Source organism: Microcebus murinus, chromosome 6 (genome assembly GCF_040939455.1).
Source record: "Microcebus murinus isolate Inina chromosome 6, M.murinus_Inina_mat1.0, whole genome shotgun sequence".
Lineage (NCBI taxonomy): Eukaryota > Metazoa > Chordata > Mammalia > Primates > Cheirogaleidae > Microcebus > Microcebus murinus.
This window is the reverse complement of record NC_134109.1, coordinates 110,640,550-110,663,646: the sequence shown is the minus strand read 5'-3', so window position 1 is coordinate 110,663,646 and position 23,097 is coordinate 110,640,550. Positions and strand designations below refer to the sequence as shown.

At 36.3% G+C, this 23,097-nt stretch overlaps 1 protein-coding gene and 1 pseudogene across 6 annotated transcripts in view; one reads left to right on the top strand and one right to left on the bottom strand.

Annotated features, from left to right (window-relative positions):
- PEAK1 (pseudopodium enriched atypical kinase 1) overlaps positions 1–23,097 on the bottom strand; it is a 285,583-nt gene that overhangs the window by 170,933 nt on the left and 91,553 nt on the right. For 3 of the 6 annotated variants that reach the window (XR_012919812.1, XM_020286098.2, XM_076004576.1), the window contains exon 2: positions 1,740–1,821. The exons of 2 other annotated variants lie outside the window; for them this stretch is intronic. The gene's annotated coding sequence lies outside the window, so the exon portion shown is untranslated. Of the gene's footprint in view, positions 1–1,739; positions 22,784–23,097 lie in introns of those variants that run through there. One more of the 6 variants, XM_012784194.2, reaches the window with a different exon arrangement.
- LOC142871576 (uncharacterized) lies at positions 10,151–10,259 on the top strand (annotated as a pseudogene).

The window sequence follows — 23,097 nt, the reverse complement described above, 5'->3', positions numbered from 1 at the left end:
CAAAACAATAAATGTTGGTATGGATGTGGAGAGACAGGAACACTCCTACACTGCTGGTGGGACTGCAAACTAGTTCAACCTCTGTGGAAAGCATTATGGAGATCCCTTAAAGTAATACAAGGGATCTACCATTTGATCCAGCAATCCCATTACTGGGTATCTACCCAAAAGAACAAACGTCACTCTATGAAACAGACACCTGCACTCAAATGTTTATAGCAGCATAATTCACAATTGCAAAGATGTAAAAACAGCCGAATTGCCCATCAATACATGAGTGGATTAATAAAATTTGGTATATGTATATCATAGAGTACTATTCAGCTATAAGAAACAACGGTGATATAGCACCTCTTGTATTTTCCTGGATAGAGCTGGAACCCATTCTACTAAGTGAAGTATTCCAAGAATGGAAAAACAAGTACCACATATACTCACCAGCAAATTGGTTTCACTGATCAACACCTAAGTACACACATATAGCAATAACATTCATTGGGTAGTTCATTCATTGGTCAATTCATTGGGGCAGATGGGAGGGGGGAGGAGGGAATGGGTATATACACACATAGTGAGTACAATGTACACTGTTTGGGGGATGGACACGCTTGAAGCTCTGACTCAGGTGAGGCAAGGGCAATATATGTAACCTAAACATTTGTACCCTCATAATATGCTGAAATAAAAAAGAAATAAAAGAGACTTAGAAAGCAGACAAGTCAATAGGAAAGTTGGGAGTTGGTAGGACCTAGATCTGACTCCAGCGTCAAAGGATATGTTGCCGTTCACTAATCTGTGAATTTAAAATTTCTTTTCATTATAGGATCATGCAGCTTAAACAACTGCCTTTTCAAAATGGTGACAATGAAAAGCATATTAAAAAGATATAAATTTTATTTTGATGAGATAATTTAGCTGCTAATATTTGAATTAACAATGTTTACAAATGACATTAATAGCAAAAGGAGCTCAGACCAAATTGTCCAGCTATGTTTTTGATTTGTGTGATATTAAATTTTAAGTCCAGATAGGCATGATGTAAACTCTACTTAACCTTTCCAAATAAAGGGTTTTGATTCTGCTTTTGTTTCTTACTAGCTATGTGATCTTGGGCAATTTACTTATTTCTCCGTTTTAAGGATGAAAGATAATACCAAGTATGTCACCTGGCTACTGTGAATTAAGTGAGTTGGCTCATGTTAAATCCTTACAATAGTGTCTAGCACACAGTAAGTGCTTACAAATATTAGTTTCCTTCTCAATCTTCTAAACTTTAGGAGAATAGAGAATGCTTTCCCCTATTTTTACTTTGTCAGAAAGCTTCCTTAAATGAAATACACATGGGTCCTAGTCCTCAACTTCAGTGATCAGCAGTTGCACAACAACTAAACCTAAATAAAATTGGGGAAACTGTGACATAAGGGAAAGGAAATGAGGTTTGAAGTCAACAGATCTGAGACTGAATCTCAGCTTGACTCTCTAAGAGCTTTTGACTATAAGCAAACCTCACAAAACTTCTCATCTTAGTGAGAATATTATCTAGCTTTTTATCTTTTTGTCTTTCACATTCATAGTTAGAATGCAAATATTTTGAAAAGGGCATGTCGTATTCATCTCTGTCTCCTCTATTACAGCAAGATTCAAAATTATTAGATTTGCTGCTAGAATAAGGCAAGAGATTGATAAAAGAGATTCAAAACCAGAATGAACATGTTATTAAGGAAAGAAGAAGAATAAACCTGGTTTAACTGGTTCCAACAGTAGGCATTATGTTGTTACTTCCTTTTCTTTCCTTACAAATGGTCCTCAAATATTCTTTTCCTACAGGAAGATGCAAAGTGGGGAATATATATTAGTTAGGGGCATTTGAATCACTCTTAAAACTGAGCATTCTTTAATTCTTCATAAGGCAGAATCAAACTTTTACTTTGATCAAACTATTTGATGGACTTGTTTTTAAGCAATAAAATAACAAGAGGTGTTTTAGTTGGTTAATACAACAGAAAACTATAGGTTTAACAGCCCCCAAATAAACATATCCCCTAATATAAATGAATTTGTTCCTTAATTCCAAAAATTACTTTCAAAGAACAGCAATACCTCTGTTAAAGATGAATTACTCAGAGATTGCATGAAGCACTGTAGTTTATCACATTATACAAAAATACTTCTGGTTTTTATAGTTCTTAACCTTTTAGGTAGAGAGTGAGTGGTAAATTACAGGAAACTGTGAGAATCTGAAAAAAGCTATGAATTGCATCTCCATAAAAATGTACATACATGCATCATAATTTGCACATTTTATCTTGCAATTTTAGTTGAGTCATGAAACCTAGTTACACACCCTGTGGATCTCTAAAACCTGTTGGTAGACTCCAGGTAACTCCTGTTCTTAAGTTTTTAAAAATGAATGAATTTATAGAATTTTCAAATCTTAAACAATTTAGGAATCATCTAATGTAAGCTGTTAATTAAAAAATAAAGAAATACTGACTCAGAGAGATGAAAAGGACAGTAAGGTCCTGCACTCATGAACAGAGAGGTGTTCAACCACTATGCTAACCCTCATGAGACTGCCCATGCAGAATTTAGTATAAATCAGTGCCTCTGAGTCAGAGTAATTCTCACAATGGAACCAGAATAGGAGACTTTAAAGTGATTTTTTGGTCTCAACATATACAAGATCAAAAGCGAATGAATTTTAGAATTATAAAGATGTGTGAAAACATTGATCAAGTCACTTAACCTTTCTTATCCTCAGGTTCTTCAAATGTAAAATGGAAATAATAAAACATATCCTTGTATGATTATTTTAAGGATAAAAGGAGACAATGTAAATAAAGTATTCAACACAGTCCCTAGTACATAGTAGGTGCTCATGAAATGATAGGAATTAAAAAATGTTTCTTGTCAAGTAATGGAATAGGATTAAATATAAAACAAAATCTCAAAGTAAATAAAATTTTTCCAGCTGAACAAAATAGGTGGCAAAGTTAAACATTTATTATCTATTATGCTACATAATGCTATATAATGTCATACTGTTCAAGGTGTTACTGAGCATATAAAAAGGATAAACTTGTCCTCCTTTTAAGAGAAATTAGGCAGATACAGAGCTTTTTCCTTCTCAGTTTTCTTCTTTGGTTCCTCTTTTCCTTTTCTCTTAGCGTTCAGTGTTTTATCCACTTCACACTCTACCCACATTCTCTGTGTTCCCACCAGGACTGCGAGGACCCTTAAATGAATTCACTCACTCTGGACCTTTCACCTGAGCCTCAGACTCCTACATCCAGTTATTTGCTGAATGTTTAAAATGGAAGATTCCATAGACAAAAGTTCAGTATATTCAAAACTGAACTGTTTATCTTCTCCTAAAATCTGTTCCTTTTTGAAAGTTCTTGTCATAGTTAGCAGCACCACAGCCACTTAACCACTCAAGTGAAAATTTTTACAGTAATGTCACATTTCACCAATCTTCAAGTCTTATTGATTATGACTCCAAACACTTTCTATTTCCTCAACTCCATCCCTATTAACAGTATCCAAATCCAGATTATCTCTCAATATGACCAAATCAGTAATCTAACTCATCTGCCCATCTCTACTCTTAACCTACTTCAAATTTATGTACATACTGTTGCCAAAATGATTGGTCTAAAACAAAAATCTTGCCATATCAAGCAATATCATACATCAAACCCTCATATGTCAAACCCTTCAATACCAACTTATCACTCACAGAATAAATGTCCAAGTATGGCACAAAGTCCTTAATAACCTGGCTCATGCCTATATCTTCAGCTTCATTTCCTATCTCCCACCTCATCACATCACGAACATACTAAACTATTTGCCAATCCCATGTATTCTCATGCTGTTCTCTTGGCCAATATATCCCTATCTGCTTTCTACACAAGGGAAACTCTTACTCATTCTTCAAGATTCAGGTCCAGAATCATCTCCCCTGGAAACACTGACCAAAGCATGCTTCTCTGCCCCACCAAGTGCACACATCATCACAAGCACTCAGGACATGTTTCATTGAATAAAAATGAAACTCAACAAACTAATGACAAAGCAATATATAATTTATGCATACAAAGCCAGCGAGGATCAACAGAGTATGTATACATATATATATATATACATAGATACATACATTCATATACGTATTTTTGAGTGTGTGACATATGACATATCCAGCAGGAAATACAAATTGTAGAACACTCTATTGTGAGATTCTCTTATGATCTGCGCATGCATACAAGTGACTATAAAAGCACCACAGATACAGATTCTCTTATGATCCAGTTCTATATTTCCACTTGGCACACTGCATACCTCTACCTGAATGATTTATCAGTACTTCAAACTTAAAAGACCAAAATCATCATATGCCCTTACACCAAATATGTCTTCTGCTATATTAGTTCTCCAATAATAGCATTATCACATCTACTCAAGTCATTTTGTCACTGTCTCCTTTCTCTATCAAATGCTACCATGGCACCAAATCATGCTGATTCTTCCCCTGAAATATGTCTTCATGTTATTCCCTCTGGTCCAGCCCACTATGGCCCACTATCACCAAATGCTCTTCTATTACTTGGACCACTGGCACAGTTTACTGTCTTCCCTCTCTATCTCATACTCCAAAATCACAGGCTATATTACTGTCAGAGTTTTCTTTCTAAAACCCAAACCTAATCACATTCCTCACGTCCTGGTATCTGTGTGATCAGCTTCAAATTTCTTGGTACGGTATTACTATGTCCATTCATGATTTGGCACCAAATCATCTTATTAGACTCACATCCCCTGACACTCATACCTGATAAACTCTATAATCCAGCCACAGTAACCTCCTCCCATTCTTTGGATATGCCATGCTTTTTAAAGGCCCTTTTACATACGTTAGTGCTCCCGCTAGGAATGCTCTTTCTTTCCATTCTCGATTTGATCTCAAACCCTCTGCTGACGTCCCCTCCCCACATCACTTTCTTGAGCCTCCATCTCAAGCCAGGTTTTTTCCCCTCTTTTCCCCTCCACAGAATTTTCACACATTTCTATTAGAAAAATTACTTCAATTTAGTTCTAATTACTAAGAGCAAATGCAAGAACATACAAGGTTGACTAAATATTACTACTGTAGCAGGGTGATATGGATTTATTAGAATATTGTCCACTCTAGTGTATGCTAAAGTTCCATTAAAAGAAAGTAAAAAAGGCAAGAGAGAGAATAATATATTTGTCTACAATTAACTGAAAATCTGATTTATGCATGACTTAAACAAATAGGGCATTACTTTCCCCCCCACACAAGATGTCCAGAGGTGATTCGTCTAGGATTAGTACAGAAGCTCAAGAGGATCACCAACTCTAAGGTTCTTCCTATCTTTAAGCTCATTAAGTGTATTGATTTGTTGCTTCAAAGCTGCTTGCTGTAGATGCCAGCATTACTTCTGTATTCATGGCAATAAAAATGACGATGCCAGTCACATACCCTCTAAACAAGAAAAACAAAAGGCTTTTCCTAGTGCCCTCAGCAAACTTGGTTTATATCACATTGTCTTAGGTAAGCCACCAGTGTCTTGATGACCTGATCTCCTTGAGGGCTGAAACTGTTTTTGTACTCTAGCAACTGATCCAGTACACCTAGCACATACAGGTACTTTGTATCTATTGAATATATGAGGAATAAAAGAAACTGTATTAGGTCATTAAACATAAAATGCCCAATTTCAAGTCAAAAGTGTAGTTTATATCTCAAACAAGAAGCAGTACAATTAATCAAAGTATGCACATAAACTATTGACACAGTTTTGCCATTTTAATAGTAGCTTGTTTATGCCAGCAGCCAAGAAGCCTGGAAAATGAGTGGCAATGAAATCATGAAAGGCGTTTTCCACAACTTGTTGAGAATTGAATATTTTTCCTTGCAAGAAGTGGTCCAAAGCCTGGAAGATGTGGTAGTCAGTTGGCACAAGGTCTGGTGAATATGGTGGATGACAAGAGAGTTTCTAAGTCCAGCTTCTAAGGACTCATTGAGCAGCAACATGTGGTCTTACAAGAGGATTGGCCTGTCTCTATTGATCAGTCTTGGCTGCTTAATTGCAAGCATGCTCATTTCATCCAACTGGTTGCACGAGACATCCACTATAATTGATTGATCAGGTTTCATGAAGCTGTAGTGGAAAATATCAGCGCTAGACCACTAAACAGACACCATTAGCTTTTTTTGATGAATATTTGGTTTAGGATTGTGTTTCTGAACTTCACCTGTATCCAACTGTTGTTCTGGGCACTTGTGATTGTCAAAAAGAATCCATTTTTCATCACATATAACAATATGGAGTAGAAACAATTTGTCTTTATGTTGTAACAGCAAAAAAAAAAAAAAGGGAAGCTTCGAGACTATTTCTCTTCTGACGCTCACTTAATTCATGCGATACCCATCTATCCAGCTTCTTTACCTTGCTGATTTGTCTCAGATGGTCCAATATTGTTGGAATAGCAACATCAAATCTTGCTGCTAATTCATGCGTAGGTTGAAATGGATTCACTTCCTTCTCACTCCGTTCACTTTCAGCTCATTATCCACCTTGGTCTCAGGTCACCCACATGGCTCATTTTCAATATTAAAATCACCAGAATGGAGCTTCTGAAACCATCGATGTACTGTGTGTTCATTAGCCACGTCCTTCCCAAACACTTTGGTGACATTTCGAGCTGTCTGTGCTGTTCTACAATGGAATTCATTTAAAAAATAACATGAATTGACTTACCATGGCTTCACAAAACTTGCTCTAAAAAAAAATTGAAAGATAATCATAAGCCAAACTCCGAGTTTGAAAGAATGAGGATGTTTCCTCACAAGAAAAAAAAAAGGCATTGAAGTGAAATGTCAGAGATATCAACTGTCAAACTTAGTACTTAAGGAAATTGGACATTCCATACTTAACCTATTATTACTAGTAAGTATAATAACACAAGAATTCTGCTTTCTCAATTTTCTTTTAAATAGTATAAAGAGCATTTTAAAAGTTGCAGGTGTCATGCAAATAAAGAATTATTGTATTATTGTTTGACATGTCATATCATGAGATAATACACTATTACTGTTCTCTGCCAGATAGAGCATTAACAAGGAATCAAGACACCTGAGTTTCTGTCTAAGCAAAACATTCAATCTTGCTGAACCTCTGTTTACCTAAAAGATAATGTGTATTTATTTCCCAGGGTTGTTCTGAGGATAAGGGAAAATATAAGTAATATGAATACACATTGAAATGTATAAAATGCTATAATGTATAAAATGCTATATGTATAAAATGCTATAAAAACAATGGCCCTGTTAAGTCCTGAAAGAAAACTTACAGTCTTATGTAGTATGCATAGAACATCTGGCCAATATGAATTAGAAATTTAATACCATCAACCCCTAGTATGGATGCTGGACGTTAGTCTATGATAGATAAGTTTTTGAACTTGGTCTTTGTTCTTTGACTGCTATAGAAAACTAAACTATCTGTAAAGCTATACCTCATTAAGGAAAAAACGCTTTATAAAGTAAAATTGGTGTTTCATTACAATTCTGTGATACATACAATTTGAAAAGCAGGATATGAAAAACAAAATAAATGGGATAACTGAGAACAGTTGACATCAAATCCCAATTTATCAATTAATAATTGCTAGCAATGAATGAATAATACTAAAGTAGGCTGAGGTCCTAAAGTGCTTCTAAGGTAAATCAAGTGAGAAACAAAACAGTAGAAGCACTGAATATTAGTTTTCCTCAGGCTTTAATAATCCTGAGTGAGATTATAAAGAGGACCCCTCAGGGTGACCTGGCTCTTATGAGAAGACCACATTGGTAATCAGAACTATTTCTTTAATTGATAATCTCAATGGCCTGTTCTCCAAGTTTTTATTAAGCGGTGTATTTCCTCATCTAGAAGAATGTTATATTAAAATAAGCATGGCATATACAACATAAAACAGTAGCTAATACTAAGGAAGAGAAAAAAAGCATTTCTAAAACAAAAAATCTCTGATGCATGTTCACTTTTATTGGGTTTAGAGACAATAGATGCTTTGAAAAACAAGATCTTCTGTCAAGTCCATTTATTAACTCTCACTTCCCAAACATTCAACTACTTTAACCTTATAAATAAAGTCTCATCATATTCTGATTCATTTAAGCAGAAACTCTTCTCCATGTGGGTTACCATGGAATTATTTAAATACTGAAAAGTGACTCATCTTAATGCAAAACACTGCCTCAAGACTGTAGGCTGGTAAATTCCAGCACAACGCTACATAAAGCAACATGAGGTCATAAACAGAACTGAAAAATTCGAAATAGTAGGTCAGACTTCTTATCTTGTAGTTACGTCAATGGGAGGAACATCTATTTCAACAAGAAGTCAAAATGCCCAAATGGTAAAAATGAGCTTACATTTTATAGCTATAGCCACCCAGTTTCAACTACATAGATTATTGTTTTTAAACAAAAGGGGAAAGAATGTTTCCTTCCTGTTTTATCTGCATACATGGCTTTATCAGCTAAAGCTTAACCAGTGAATATTTCTCCTACAAAGAAAACTTGGGGTACCTGGAATAAACAATAAATTATTTGTCAATGTGTCAATGTTTGTAACATGAGAAGTTATAAGTGATATTTTACCATAAGGAGCTATTTTAAATATTTAACTTGTAGATGGAAGAGGAAGTATATTAACTTCAAGATTTACTATTCTTTAAAACATTATTTTCTGTCATTAAAAACTAAAAAGGGGGTGAAGAGGGAGACCAAGAAAGCAAGCTACAGTTGAGTGAAAAGTAAATTGGCCACTAGGGAATAAGAATCCATGAAGGACGCATTGTTTTCTTTGGCACATGAGTTATCTTTATCTAAAATGGTGGAGGACAACTTTATCCTATAGCTGATTACTGTTAACTATGATCTATGATAGTTCTTAGGAGGCTTCATGTTCAAAGGGGCCTATTTTTTTTTAAACTAAAATATGAAGAAAACATTATAAATAATGAAGAAAGGAATATAGGGAGGTAAAGAGAAAATGGAAGGAGGGACATGGACATACAGAATTTTGGCCCAAAGCACCAAGTACAACAGCATGGAGTATGCCTTAGGAGATCAATCACTGCCACATTATGGCATCAAAGATCAAAATTCTAGTTTAGTCTAAAATGACCAAAATTGGACTTAATCAGAAGTAATCAGGCCAGGCGCTGTGGCTCATGCCTATAATCCTAGCACTCTGAGAGGCTGAGGCAGGTGGATCGTTTGAGGTCAGGAGTTCGAGACCAGCCTGAAAAAGAGCGAGATCACATCTCTACTAAAAAATTGAAAGAAATTAGCTAAACAAGTTAAAATATATAGAAAAAATTAGCCAGGCATAGTGGGGCATGCCTGTAGTCCCAGCTACTGGGGAGGCTGAGGCAGAAGGATCGCTTGAGCCCAGGAGATGGAGGTTGCTTGTGAGCTAGGCTGACCCCATGGCACTCTAGCCTGGGCAACAGAGCCAGACTCTGTCTCAAAAAAAAAAAAAAAAAAAAAAAAAAACAACAACAACAAAAAAAGAAGTAATCAGCTGTAAAATATGTAGATCTGAAAGGTCCGGACTATATTCCACTGTGATTCCTGGTTAGGATACCAAATTGAATTTGGAAGAGTTTAGGTGATTTGTATTCGCTAAAATTAGGTCTCAGGATACATACAGAATATGAAATACTCCCTGGAGCAGCAGACTTCATAGATGCTCTGGGGAAGCATTACTGCCCTTCCCTGAAAAAAAGTATTTATTTCACAGCAGCTACTTTAAAACCAACATTTTCACTGCTTCTAATAGTAGGAGAAGTAAAATATTCCAATTTCAAACTTATTCAAAGCCAAAAATAAAAAATATAGCTTCTTATAAACCTATGTTAGCAGCATAGCAAAGTATGTACTACTAACACCTGTGACTGCTTCTTCCCTAAAGCACATGTCTCTTCAGCTGACACAACAGCTTGTCCTTCTTGGAGGAATTCAATCATGCTGTCAATAGTGCCAGGCAAGCAGATGAAAATATTTCTCAGGGGGCAATTTCTCTTAGTGCAATAAGATGTTTCTATTTAAAATTCTATCGCTTCTTGGCCTTTTGGCTAAGATCAAGTGTAGTATCTGTTCTTATAGGTTTAAAATCTTTAGGCACATGATCTCTGAGGATAGGATGGGGAAAAAAGAAACTTACTAGGTTTATACCTCAAAGGTCCCAATGATACCATTTTACAAACTATAAAATTCACTGAGTTCTGAAAATCCATGCTTTGTAAGTTGAAACCTCATTAACAATTATTAGTGGATATCATTACAACCAATTACATTAATAAAACAGGCATATCAAAATTTTTAATCACTCCTGGCCCTCATTTTTTGTTTGTGCTAAGTTTCAGATTTTTTTTTTTTTTTTTTTTGGAGAGAGAGAGTCTCACACTCTGTTGTCCTGGCTAGAGTGCAGTGGCATCATAATAACTCACTGCAACCTCAAACTCCTAAATTCAGATGATCCTCCTATCTCAGCCTCCTGAGTAACTGGGACTACAGGCATGTGTCACCATGCCTGGCTAATTTTTCTATTATTTTTGTAGAGATGGAGCCTCGTTCTTGTTCAGGATGGTCTCAAAAACTTAACCTCAAGCAATCCTCCTGCTTCAGCCTCCCAGAGTGGTACGATTACAGGTGTGAGCCACCATGCCCAGCCCAGGTAATTATTTGAAAAACAAAACAAAACAAAACAAATGGGTTGAATTTAGATTATTAAAGAAACAAAATAGGTGCTTGGTTCAGACATTTTAAAAAAACAAGTAGTTGCTAGTTTATTAAGAAATGTTTGATGATTAAAGGCTACCAGCATTTTCTCATCTACGCCTTTAAATAAAATCAAAATTTGTGACAGATTACAGATTTCTGTTGGTGTTTTGCAAATAGTTCTGCTTACCAATATCCTAATCACAAACCTGGACAATTGCAGAATATTTAAATCAGGTTATCTGGCTGAAAATCACAAAGAATCCCTAGCAGAAAATTAAGCAGAGGAGTAGTTGCTGCCTCTTCTCCTTTGGACACTTCAATGACTGACCTCTTAAGATAAAGGAGTCTTTCCCTTGAAAAACAGAAAAATGTCTCTGCCATGCCCTTTTCCACTTTTACATTGTACTATTTTGATATATTTCAGCTCCTATAAGAAAGTATACATGACTTGAAATAACTGTCATTTCCTGTAACCAAGATATTTGTGCACCTGGATGAGCAGATTGCAGAGAGATTTTTGATTTTCCAAGCTCAGATGTACCAATCTTCTCATAATATTGGCTTGGGTGGGATGGGAAAGATAACTTGAGCAAAAAGAAAATTGGTTGCAAGGGAGGAATTCTGCTATAAATAGAATTTTTCTGGCAGCCACGGGGAATCTAACAATATAAAAAAAATTATGAGCTAGAGAGGATTTCTCCTATGAATTAAAAAAGCAAATGAGGCAATATACCATGTCAATCACTCTCTACTTTGCAGCCCGCTACTCAAAGCATAACTGATACAGTACGAGTTTTTCAAATGGCAATAGATTTCGGGCAGTGATCTCTGCAGCTGTGCTGTATGCTACATTTTTTAAATTGGGGCAAAATATAATGAAATCGATCCTACTGTTTAAAGATTTGGTTCCCTCTCCTCTATATGGTTTCAATTCAAATATAATGTGAGTATATCCCATTTATATCACATCCTAAATTTTCTACTGAGCATACAATGAAAAATAATACAGGTAAGACAATTACTTTCAATGAGAAATTAATACCAGTCTTTTCAGATTATTTGATATTTATTTCATGGCAAATATTTATTGAATCTATCATGTTCCAGGCACTTTAAGTGATTCTTCAATCATTAAAGAACACAATCACTATATTTTTAAATCTTAAGGCACTGTTAATCACATGGTTAACAGTGCTTAGGTTAACTGCCTAAAGAGGCAATTCTTATTTTTATTATGTTTTAGGCTTTCAACTTTTACATGAAGAAAACTTGGCCATTTAAAAATAGTTTAACAACTGTATTGTTATTATTTGTCAAATTCTACCTATCTTCAATTTTAGCTGAATAAGACTAATATGGAACCAAGATATATATTCTTGGTTTAGTAGTGATTCCAAATGTAACTAAAAACACAGAACATTTTTAGCACTTTCTCTAGAATGAAAAAAAAGAGAACATCATTGTATTTTAAGTTAAGTCATAGCAAATAATCTACACTCTGATCTTATTATAAATGAAAAATATCCTATAGCTTCTTTTGCTTGGTATCCTTAATTCCAACAATGAGGAAACCCAATATCTTAACACATTGCTTACCTAGCCAATTGCTGAATAGAATATCATGGATTAAATGGTCCTTTTAAAATCACCCTTTCTCCACATGCAGAAGGTTGAAACTAGATCCCCACCTCTCACCTCTCACAAAAATTAACTCATGTTAGATAACAGACTTAGAGCTAAGGCATGAAACCTTAAGAATTCTGGAAGAAAATGTGGGGAAGACTCATTCAGACATTGGTCTAGGAAAAGAATCTATGAAGAAGACCCCTAAAATAATCACAGCAGCAACAAAAATAAACAAATGGGACCTGATCAAATTAAAAAGCTTCTGCACAGCCAAGGAAAACTATCATCAGAGCGATAGACAACCAACAGAATGGGAGAAAATATTTGCTTTCTACACATCTGATAAAGGGCTGACAACAAGAATCTATTTGGGGGGTAGGGGAGTGGGGGATAGAGAAGGTGGGGGGACAAACTCACAGCTAATGGAAATGGGGCACACTGTCTGGAGGAAGGACACACTTGTAGCCATGGCTTGAGCAAGGCAAATGCATTTCATGTAACAAAAATGTTTGCACCCCTATGATATCCTGAATTAAAAAAACAAAAAAAGATTTGACAAACCAGTTCAATAACAGAGAATTTCCATTTGAAAGTCTAATAACAGTAAAAATATGTTAAAAATTAAAAAAATCTATATAGAACTTAAGAAAATCAACGAGAAAAAAAATCAAACAACCCTATCAATAAATGGCCAAAGGACATGAACAGAAACTTTTCAAAAGAAGACACAATAATGGCCAGAAAACATATAAAAAAGTGCTCAACATCTCTAATCATTAGAGAAACACAAATCAAAACTACAATGAGATATCACCTAACTCCAGTGAGAATGGCCTTTATCAGAAAGTCCCAAAACAACAAATGTTGGTGTGGATGTGGAGAGGTAGGAACACTCTCACACCTGCTGGTGGGACTACAAATTAGTATAACCCCTGTGGAAAGTAATTTGGAGATACCTCAAAGAGCTAAAAGTAGAAATATCATTTGATCCAGCAAGCCCACTACAAGGCATCTATCCAAAGGAACAAAAGACATTCTATAATAAAGACATCTGCACTCGAATGTTTACAGCAGCAAAATTCACAATTGCAAAGATGTGGGAACAACCCAAGTGTCCATTAATACATGAGTGGATTAATCAAATGTGGTATTTGTATACCATGGAATACTACTGAACTACAAAAAACAATGGCGATCTAGCTTCCTCCTCTTATATTATCCTGGATAGACATTGAGCCCATCCTTCAAAGTGTGGTATCACAAGGATGGAAAAACATGAGCCACATGTACTCGCCATCAAACTGGCACTAACTGACCAACACTAAGATATTCACATGGTAGTAATATATACTGGGTGCTAGTTGGAGGTGGGGGTAGGTGGGGGGTGGTAAACCCACAAGTAATGGAACACACTGTACAGGGGAGGGACAGGCTTATAGCCCTGGCTTGGGTGGGGGAAACAGCATTACATGTAACCAAAATGTTTGTATCCCCATAATATTCTGAATTAAAAAAAAATCCTTCCCCTCATGGAGCACACAATCTAGAAGAGGAAAAAAATAAACAAAAACATAACAAAATAATAAAATTATCCTTTCTAAACTTTTTAATTGAAACTGAATAAAGAGTCCACATGCCTTGAGATATCAAGGATCATATCAAACTTACAGAAAAGTTCAAGAATTTTTTTCCTGAACTACTTGAGAATAAGTCACTCACATTATGCCCCATTACGCATAAAAACTTGGGTTCTTAATTCTTCCAATAAAAACATTCTCCCAAATAATCATATGACGATCAAAATCAACAAATTAACAATGATATATTATTACCCTGTAATCTATATGCCCCACTAAAGTTCCACCAATTACCCCACTGATGTCTTTTGTAGCAAAGGGATCCAGTAGAGTATCATGGGTTGCATTTAATCGTCATGTCTGTGTAATCTCTTTAAACTGAAACAGTTCTTAAATTTTTCCTTGACATTAATAATCTTTATAAGTTTGAAGGTTACAGGTTAGGTATCTTGCAGAAAGTCCCTCAATTTGGAATTCTCTGATGTTTCTTCAAAATTAGATTTCAGTTATGCATTTTTGGCATAAGTATCATAGAAATGCTACTATGTTCCTCACATTGTATCCTGTCAGGTAATGCATGATTGTATTTTCTCATTACTATTAATCACAATTTGTATCACCTGATTAAAGAGGTATCTGCCAGGTTGCCCCTCTGTAAAATTCTTTTTTTGTCCTTTGCAATTGGTAATTCATGAGCAGATTCTTTGAGACTACTCAAACAGTACATTCCTCATCAAACATTTACCCATTAGTTTTAGCATCTACTGCTATTTTGCAGACAAAATGATTACACTACAATGGTTCTCAAATGGTGACCTTTTCTAATTCTGTTATTCCTTTTCTTTTCCCCATTAATTTATATTACTATGGATTCATGAGTTCCTATTTTATTCAATGAGCTATAATTTGATAATATGATTAGTTTGATGCTCAAACTATTCAAGAATTGGTCAGCAAGTGCCCCTTCAAGGTGGCTTCTATATCCTTTAGATATAAGTCCCTCCTTCTTTGTGTGCTTCCTTACTTTCTGGTACGGGGGATGTGGGCAGCACCTCTTGTCCTATTCTTTCCCTGCCCCAGCCCTATAATCCGCCATTTCCCCAAGGAGCCCTAGCACAGACACTTACTCTCCTGTACCCCATCTCAGGACTTTATTTTTGAGATAGAGTCCCAGTCTGTCAGCTAGGCTGGATGCAGTGGCACAATCATAGTTCACTGCAGCCTCAAACTCCTGGGCTCAAGCAATCCTCCTGTCTCAGCTTCCTGAGTAGCTAGGACTGCAGGCATGGACCACCATGCCTGGCTTTTTAAATTTTTTTGAAGAAACAGGGTCTTATTATGTTGCCTGGGCTGGTCTTGAACTCTTGGCCTCAAGTGATCCTCCTATCTCAGCCTCCCAAGTGCTGGGGTTACAGGCATGAGCTACCCTGCCCAGCCATCATGACTTCTAGACTGAATTATTCATGAATGGTGGAAGGTAATTAGAAAGCCAGGGGCTACTTTGTTCAGAATAGATGTGCACTAATTTCCTCTCTAGTTGAATAGGTCTGTTTTCCCAGTGGTCTTATCTGCCTTGAATGGCAAGGCAGACTACAGGCTCTGTTCAAGGAAGAGGGAAGTAGACAGGCTTCCCTCAGCACGTAAATGTCAAAGTAAGAAAACCCTTGCTTTCTGGGGGTGGAAAATTCTGGGTTCAGTTTATTCCCAGGAAAGGTACCTTACCCTTTTTAAAAATATACCTTTTATTTTCGAACAGTTTTAGATATATAGACAAATTGTGAAGATAGTACAGAGAGTTGCAATGTGTCCCACATCCAGTTTTCCCTATTACTATTATTATTATTTTTTGAAACAGAGTCTCACTCTGTTGCCTGGGCTAGAGTGCTGTGGTGTCAGCCTAGCTCACAGCAATCTCAAACTCCTGGGTTCAAGCGATCCTTCTGCCTCAGCCTCCTGAGTAGCTGGGACTACAGGCACACGCCACCATGGATGGCTAATTTTTTCTATATATTTTTAGTTGGCCAATTAATTTCTATTTTTAGTAGAGACAGGGTCTCGCTCTTGCTCAGGCTGGTTTTGAACTCCTGACCTTGAGGAATCCGCCCGCCTGGCCTCCCAGAGTGTTAGGATGACAGGTGTGAGCTACCACGCCCAGCCCAGTTTTCCCTATTATTAACATTTTATGTTATTATGATACCTTTGTCAAAATTAACGAACTAATATGAATATATTATTAACTAAAGTCCATATTTTATTCAGATATCCTCCATTTTCCCCTAATGTCCTTTCTGTGTTTCAGGATCCTATCCAAGGCAGTACATTACATTTAGTCTCCCTAGGCTAGTCTTGGTCATGACAGTTTCTCAGACCTTCTTTGTTTTGGATGACTGTAATAGTTTTCTGTGGGCTGTCGTAATCAACATCCACAAATTTGAAGGATTAAAAAACCAGAAATTTATCCCCATACTGTTCTGGAGGCCAGAAATCTAAAATCAATTTATCAACAGGGCTATACTCCTCAGAAGTCTCTAGGGGGGAATCATTCCTTGGCACTTCTAGCTTCTGATGGCTACAGGTGTCCCTTGGCATGTGGCTGTATCACTCTAATCTTCGCCTCTGTCTTCACATGGCCTTCTCTGTACCTGTATCTCTTCTGCATCTTATAAGGGCACTTCTCATTGGATTTAGAGCCCACCTAGATAATCCAGGATGATTGCCATCCCAAGATTCTTACCTTAAATATATCTGCAAAAACTCTTTTCCCAAATAAGATCACATTCATAGGTTCTGGAAGTTAGGATGTGGACATATCCTTGGGGGGAATGTCAACATTCAACTCACTATAATTGACCTTGACAGTTTTGAGGATTACTGGTCATATATTGTATAGAACTGTGATTTGTCTGATAAAGTATTTTGGAGAGGAAGACCACATAGGTGAAATATCATTTTCATCATATCATATCGAGGGTATATGACTTATCACTGTTGATGTTGACCTTGATCACCTTCTATGTTTTCTTCAATAAGTTTTATAGTTTTGTGTTTCACATTTATGGATATGATCCATTTTGAGTTAATTATTGTATAAATTGTTAAGTTCTGTGTCTAGGTTCACTATTTTGCATATGGACATCTAATTGTTTCAGAACTATTTATTGAAAAGACCATCTTTTCTCTAATTTGTCCTTCTGTTAAAGATCAGTTGACTATGTTTGTGTGGATTTATTTTGGACTCTCTATTCTGTTCTATTAATCTGTGTCTATTCTTTCACCAGTACCATAGTGTCTGGATTACTGTGGCCTTATAGCAAGCCTTGAAATTAGATAGTGTGAATACTCTTTGTCCATTTACTTCAATAGTCTATTGGCTTTCCTTATAAGCTTTAGAATCAGTTTGTTGACATCTACAAAATGGGGTTTTTGGGGATTTTGAATGAAAGAATTGACATCACAACAATATTGAGTCTTTCAATCCATGAACACAGAATATCTCTTCTTTGATCAGTGCTTTGTAGTTTTCTATCTATAAATATTGTATATATCTTCTTAGATTTATACTTAAATATTTCATTTTGCGGGTGCTATTGTAAATGGTACTTTCTGAGATTAAAAAGTTAGAGGACTTTCATATACAGATCACCTAACCTACTTGGACTTGAGGTGTCTTATCTGTGCAATGTGTATAATATATGTAATCCCTGAACTCACTACTATAAATGGTTAAAAAAAATGAAATGACAATCTATGGAAAAATTGTATATAAATTGCAAATCACTAAACAAATATAAGGGTTATTAAATCCATTATCTTCCATATAAAGGCAAGGAAATTAAACTCCAGAGAAATTAAGTCCCTTGACAAAATTTTATTAGGGGCATGGAAGAATTGAAAGTACACACAGGAGAGGTGAAGGATATTAAAGAAACAAAATTGGTCAGAGGGGAAGGTTCATGAAGAGAAGTAGAAAAGTAGTTAGAACCAGAGTTTGGACTGAATTAAACATATAATGAGGAGCCACTAAAAGTTCCTGACCCCGGACAAAGGAAGAGATAATTACTATAGAGTTTTCTGGAAATTAATCTGACTGGTAGATAGGGTGGAATAAAAATAGAGAATGGGAAGGAGACAGAGAGAACAGTACAGTCTCCCTGTGTACAGTTGTTCCTCAATAGCAGTGGGGGATTGGCTCCAGGATCCCTGCGAAACACCAAAATCTGCAGATTTGGTATTTGCAAATACCAATGGCATAGTATTTGCATATAACCTATGCACATCGTCCCATATACTTTAAATCATCTCCAGACTAGGTATAACACTTGTAACAATGTGAATGCTATGTAAGTAGTTGTGATACTATATAATTTATTTGCACTATATATATATATTTATTTTGGTTTTGTATTTATTTATTTATTTATTTATTTTATTTCGGCATATTATGGGGGTACAGATTTTAAGGTTTCAATAAATGCCCTTTCCCTCCCTCCCCCTACAAGTCTGAGTTTCCAGCATGACCATCTCCCAGATGGTGCACATCTCACTCATTATGTATGTATATACCCGGCCCCCTCTCCCCTGCCCAATACCCTATTACTGTAGTACCTATGTGTCCACTTAGGTGCTGCTCAGTTAATACCAGTTTGCTGGTGAGTATATGTGGTGCTTGTTTTTCCATTCTTGGGATACTTCACTTAATAGTATGGGTTCCAGCTCTAACCAGGAAAATATAAGATGTGCTATATCACCGTTGTTTCTTAGAGCTGAACAGTACTCCATGGTATACATATCCCACATTTTATTAATCCATGCTTGGATAGATGGGCACTTGGGCTGTTTCCACAGCCTTGCAATTATGAGTTGTTTGCACTATTTTTTTTTTTTTTTTGAGACAGAGTCTCACTTTGTTGCCCAGGCTAGAGTGAGTGCCGTGGCTTCAGCCTAGCTCACAGCAACCTCAAACTCCTGGGCTCAGGCGATCCTCCTGCCTCAGCCTCCCGAGTAGCTGGGACTACAGGCATGTGCCACCATGCCCGGCTAATTTTCCTATATATATTAGTTGGCCAATTAGTTTCTTTCTATTTATAGTAGAGACGGGGTCTTGCTCTTACTCAGGCTGGTTTCGAACTCCTGACCTCGAGCAATCCGCCCGTCTCGGCCACCCAGAGTGCTAGGATTACAGGCGTGAGCCACAGCGCCTGGCCTGCACTATATTTTTTAAAAAATATTTTTAATCAATCCATGGTTGGTTGAATCCATGAATGCAGAACCCACAGATTCAGAGGGCCGACTATAATAGATTAGGGTCCTGGAAGGAATTTTAGAAGAAAGGAATTTAAATAATCTAATCTAACATCCTCATTTTATATACACTAGGTTATTCTTACTAGCAAAGACTGGTACACATGGCACCACTTGCTTTGCTCTCCTTGTAATGGTAGTTAACATGTACACTTTTTGCTTAGCTATTTCTCTTTTTGGCCTGAATTTTGTTGTTGTTGTTGTTGTTGTTGTTGTTTCGTTTTGAGTATTTTAAGAAAGGTGATGGAGGAAGAATAACTAGTTAGGAAAAGTTTAAAGAAGTAAAAAAGGAATCAATAAGACCTCTCAAACAGTTCAAGTGTAAACCCTTCCTTGGACTTAACTATGGAAACTCTGAGGACACCTTTTGTTCTTCTCCTCTTACAACATTTGCATAGTTTTTCAAAAATTATTTAGTTTAACTGCATACACTCTATTTCCTGGGTAAGGCAACTAGAAGAAGACTGACAGCAGACACAGTATACTTTCCTATGCAATTCAGAATTGAAGTACATTTCTGGATGAAGAAAAAGAACAGTTATGAACACTTAAAATCCCAGGAAATGGCTGTATAATAGATTTTGTATTTACATTTTGAACTGCTTAATCATTCCTTTTATATACTGGCTGAAGGTTATTTTGTCTCTCTGGAATTTTCTTGTCTTAGCTGCTTTCCTCTTTCATCCAGGGCTCGAGTTTCAAGGTTGAAATACATTATAATAATTGCAGTCAACCAAAGGCAACCAATTCTAAACTCTCCATAACTTCATGCTTTTCCCATCAATTTTACTTCAGTTATAAGGCCAGTTAAAGGAAGAATGTATGAATAAACCTGAGCATACAAATTCTATTGCCACCATTACCTCATAGGAGAAATTTTTTATTAAATTTGCCATCTTTGCATATATTATAAAGATGGCATGTACATAAACATCTTCAGAAATTAAGCGACTCCACTTTAGAAAGCTAAACTTCCTAAAGGTTCCACATGCTTTTCCTAAATACTTTATAGCCCACATTCTAATATTTTTATCACCCCATTTTTCTTCAATTACTTCTCTCTCAAAGCCAATGAATAAAAATAACAAATGGAAATATAAATTATTTTTATTATTAAACTATAACTCACAACTAACCTTCGTGCATTTTTCAACTAGAGCTTCAGGACAGAAACCATAACTAATAGCCAAGCCAAGTCCCAGATCTGATGATTACCATATCTGACACAAAGCATATCATAGCTTATTTGGGCCTTAACTTCTTCGTATGTAAAATGAAGGGACTGAACACAATAATTGGCAAATTGTCATGAATAAGCATCAACAATCCAAACTTTTTAACTTCTAATGCTGACATTTTCACAAAGAACACAGGGTCCTTTTGAAAACATTAACAGAATAAAGAATCCATGGCGTCATAGCAGAGTATGAAGAAAAGACTAGTATAAGTAATTAATAGATACAAACATTTGGTTTAATAAAACGTTAGAATCACAACAAAAGCCTTCCCTTAGATTCTGTACTAATCAGCTTTCCTTTGCCTTGGCTCAAGAAACAGTTTACCTGTAAAGCCACTCCTGCTTCAGGAGGTCTTAGGCTAACTTCGTCTTCTAGGTTCCCACTGCATACAATATCCTCTCTATCAAAGCATTTCAACCAGACTATGAACTCCTTCCTTATTTGTCCTCATACAATGAGTCATATAGATGTCAACTGGATAGTGCATTTTAGCTTTTGTATGCACTTCCCCATCTCAGCAGAAGGGGACCAATTTGGAAAGGGCCTGGCAAATAGTGAAAATACTGGAAAAGGGAACCTTGCTGTCTTTGATCCTGCTCTTAAATTTTGTGTAGATAAGGCTGGAATATATTTAGTTTGTAAACTTTGAGGGGGAAGACTGACTCTTACTTGGTTCCAGCCTTATGATACTTGGCAAGTGTTAGGAATACACTAGTTGCTTAATAAATGTTGAATATGAAATGAATAAAAGGTTAAAAATTTAAGGATTAACAAGGCACAGTTTAACTTTTCAGATATACTGACAGGGATTCAGTAGAAGAAATATATTTAAATGGCTATTTTAATATAAGCTTTCATATGATAAACAGTCTGAAATACTGGAAAGAGCACAGGCATAATCAGACACACCTGTGTAACTTAATCTCTGTGTGCCTCCATGTCCTCATTCGTAAAACTGAAACCAACCTAGTTTATAGGTTGCTATAAAGATTAAACCTAATGTATGGAAAGCATCTATTAGCTCCTGCTCCACAGTAGGTACTTGATAAATATAAGGCAATATGTGACTTATTCCTCACTATAACTTCAGCCTTCATAGAGATAAAACCTTTTTTTCTTGCTTCATTTTAAACATAGCCTTCATTTATATTTAAGTTCCTTCTGATCACATTCCATTTAATAAATTTCAGTTATGTATGTTTCTCCCAAATGTCAGCTTCACTACAAGTTCTATTAGGAAAAAAAAGCCTTCCATACTTAAACAGTAGAGAAAAATCAGTTTTGTTATTTCTTTGCTTTTCTGAAGTCCTAGAACAGTAACAATATCTATGACAACGAGCACTGACTTTACCAGGCAGTAAACAGATTTTGTGGCTGATTAAGAATCTCTGTTTTGGCCGGGCGCGGGTGCTCACGCCTGTAATACTGGCACTCTGGGAGGCTAAGAAGGTGGATAGCTCAAGGTCAGGAGTTGGAAACCAGCCTGAGCTTGAGCGAGACCCCATCTCTACTAAAAACAGAAGGAAATTAATTGGCCAACTAAAAATATATACACAAAATTAGCCAGGCGTGACGGTGAGTGCCTGTAGTCCCAGCTACTAGGGAGGCTGAGGTAGGAGGATCGCTTGAGCCCAGGAGTTTGAGGTGCTGTGAGCTAGGCTGATGCCACAGCACTCTAGCTTGGGCAACAGAGCAAGACTCTGTCTCAAAAAAAAAAAAAAAAAGAATCTTTGTTTCACTTCATATACTCTGGTACCATAGGCATTATCCCATAATTAAATGCTTATTTATGTTACATAAGGACCTTTCCTGATCCTGCACCTTTCAACAAATGTTACAATGAGGGGGAAAAAAAAACAAGCTTAATTATTGGGGAAGATGCTGTTAATACTGAAACTTCTGCTCAAAGCTGCGTCAACAAGATGACATCACGCAAAAGTTTTACTGTTTAAAATATAAAATCAAGGCCAGGCGAGGTGGCTCACGCCTGTAATCCTAGCACTCTGGGAGGCCGAGGCAGGCGGATTGCTCACGGTCAGGAGTTCGAAACCAACCTGAGCAAGAACAAGACCCCGTCTCTACTATAAATAGAAAGAAATTAATTGACCAACTAATATATAGAGAAAAAATTAGCCAGGCATGGTGGCGCCTGCCTGTAGGCTCAGCTACTCGGGAGGCTAAGGCAAAAGGATCGCTTGAGCCCAGGAGTTTGAGGTTGCTGTGAGCCAGGCTGACGCCACGGCACTCACTCTAGCCTGGGCAACAAAGTGAGACTCTGTCTCAAAAATAAATAAATAAATAAATAAATAATAAAAAAAATAAAATATAAAATCAAATCCAAAAAAGAAAAAAATCCAGAAAAAGATATCCTTTGGAAAGATATCAATTCCATCTGAAATGTCTGAGTTTCAGAAGTATAAGTAAAACCACAAACATTATGTAAAAGTAGAATATTCCTTTTCTAATTTTTGCTAGAAGTAAAATAATTAATTATAAAGTCATTTTGTAATCTTCTTTTGGTATGAATATTTTAACA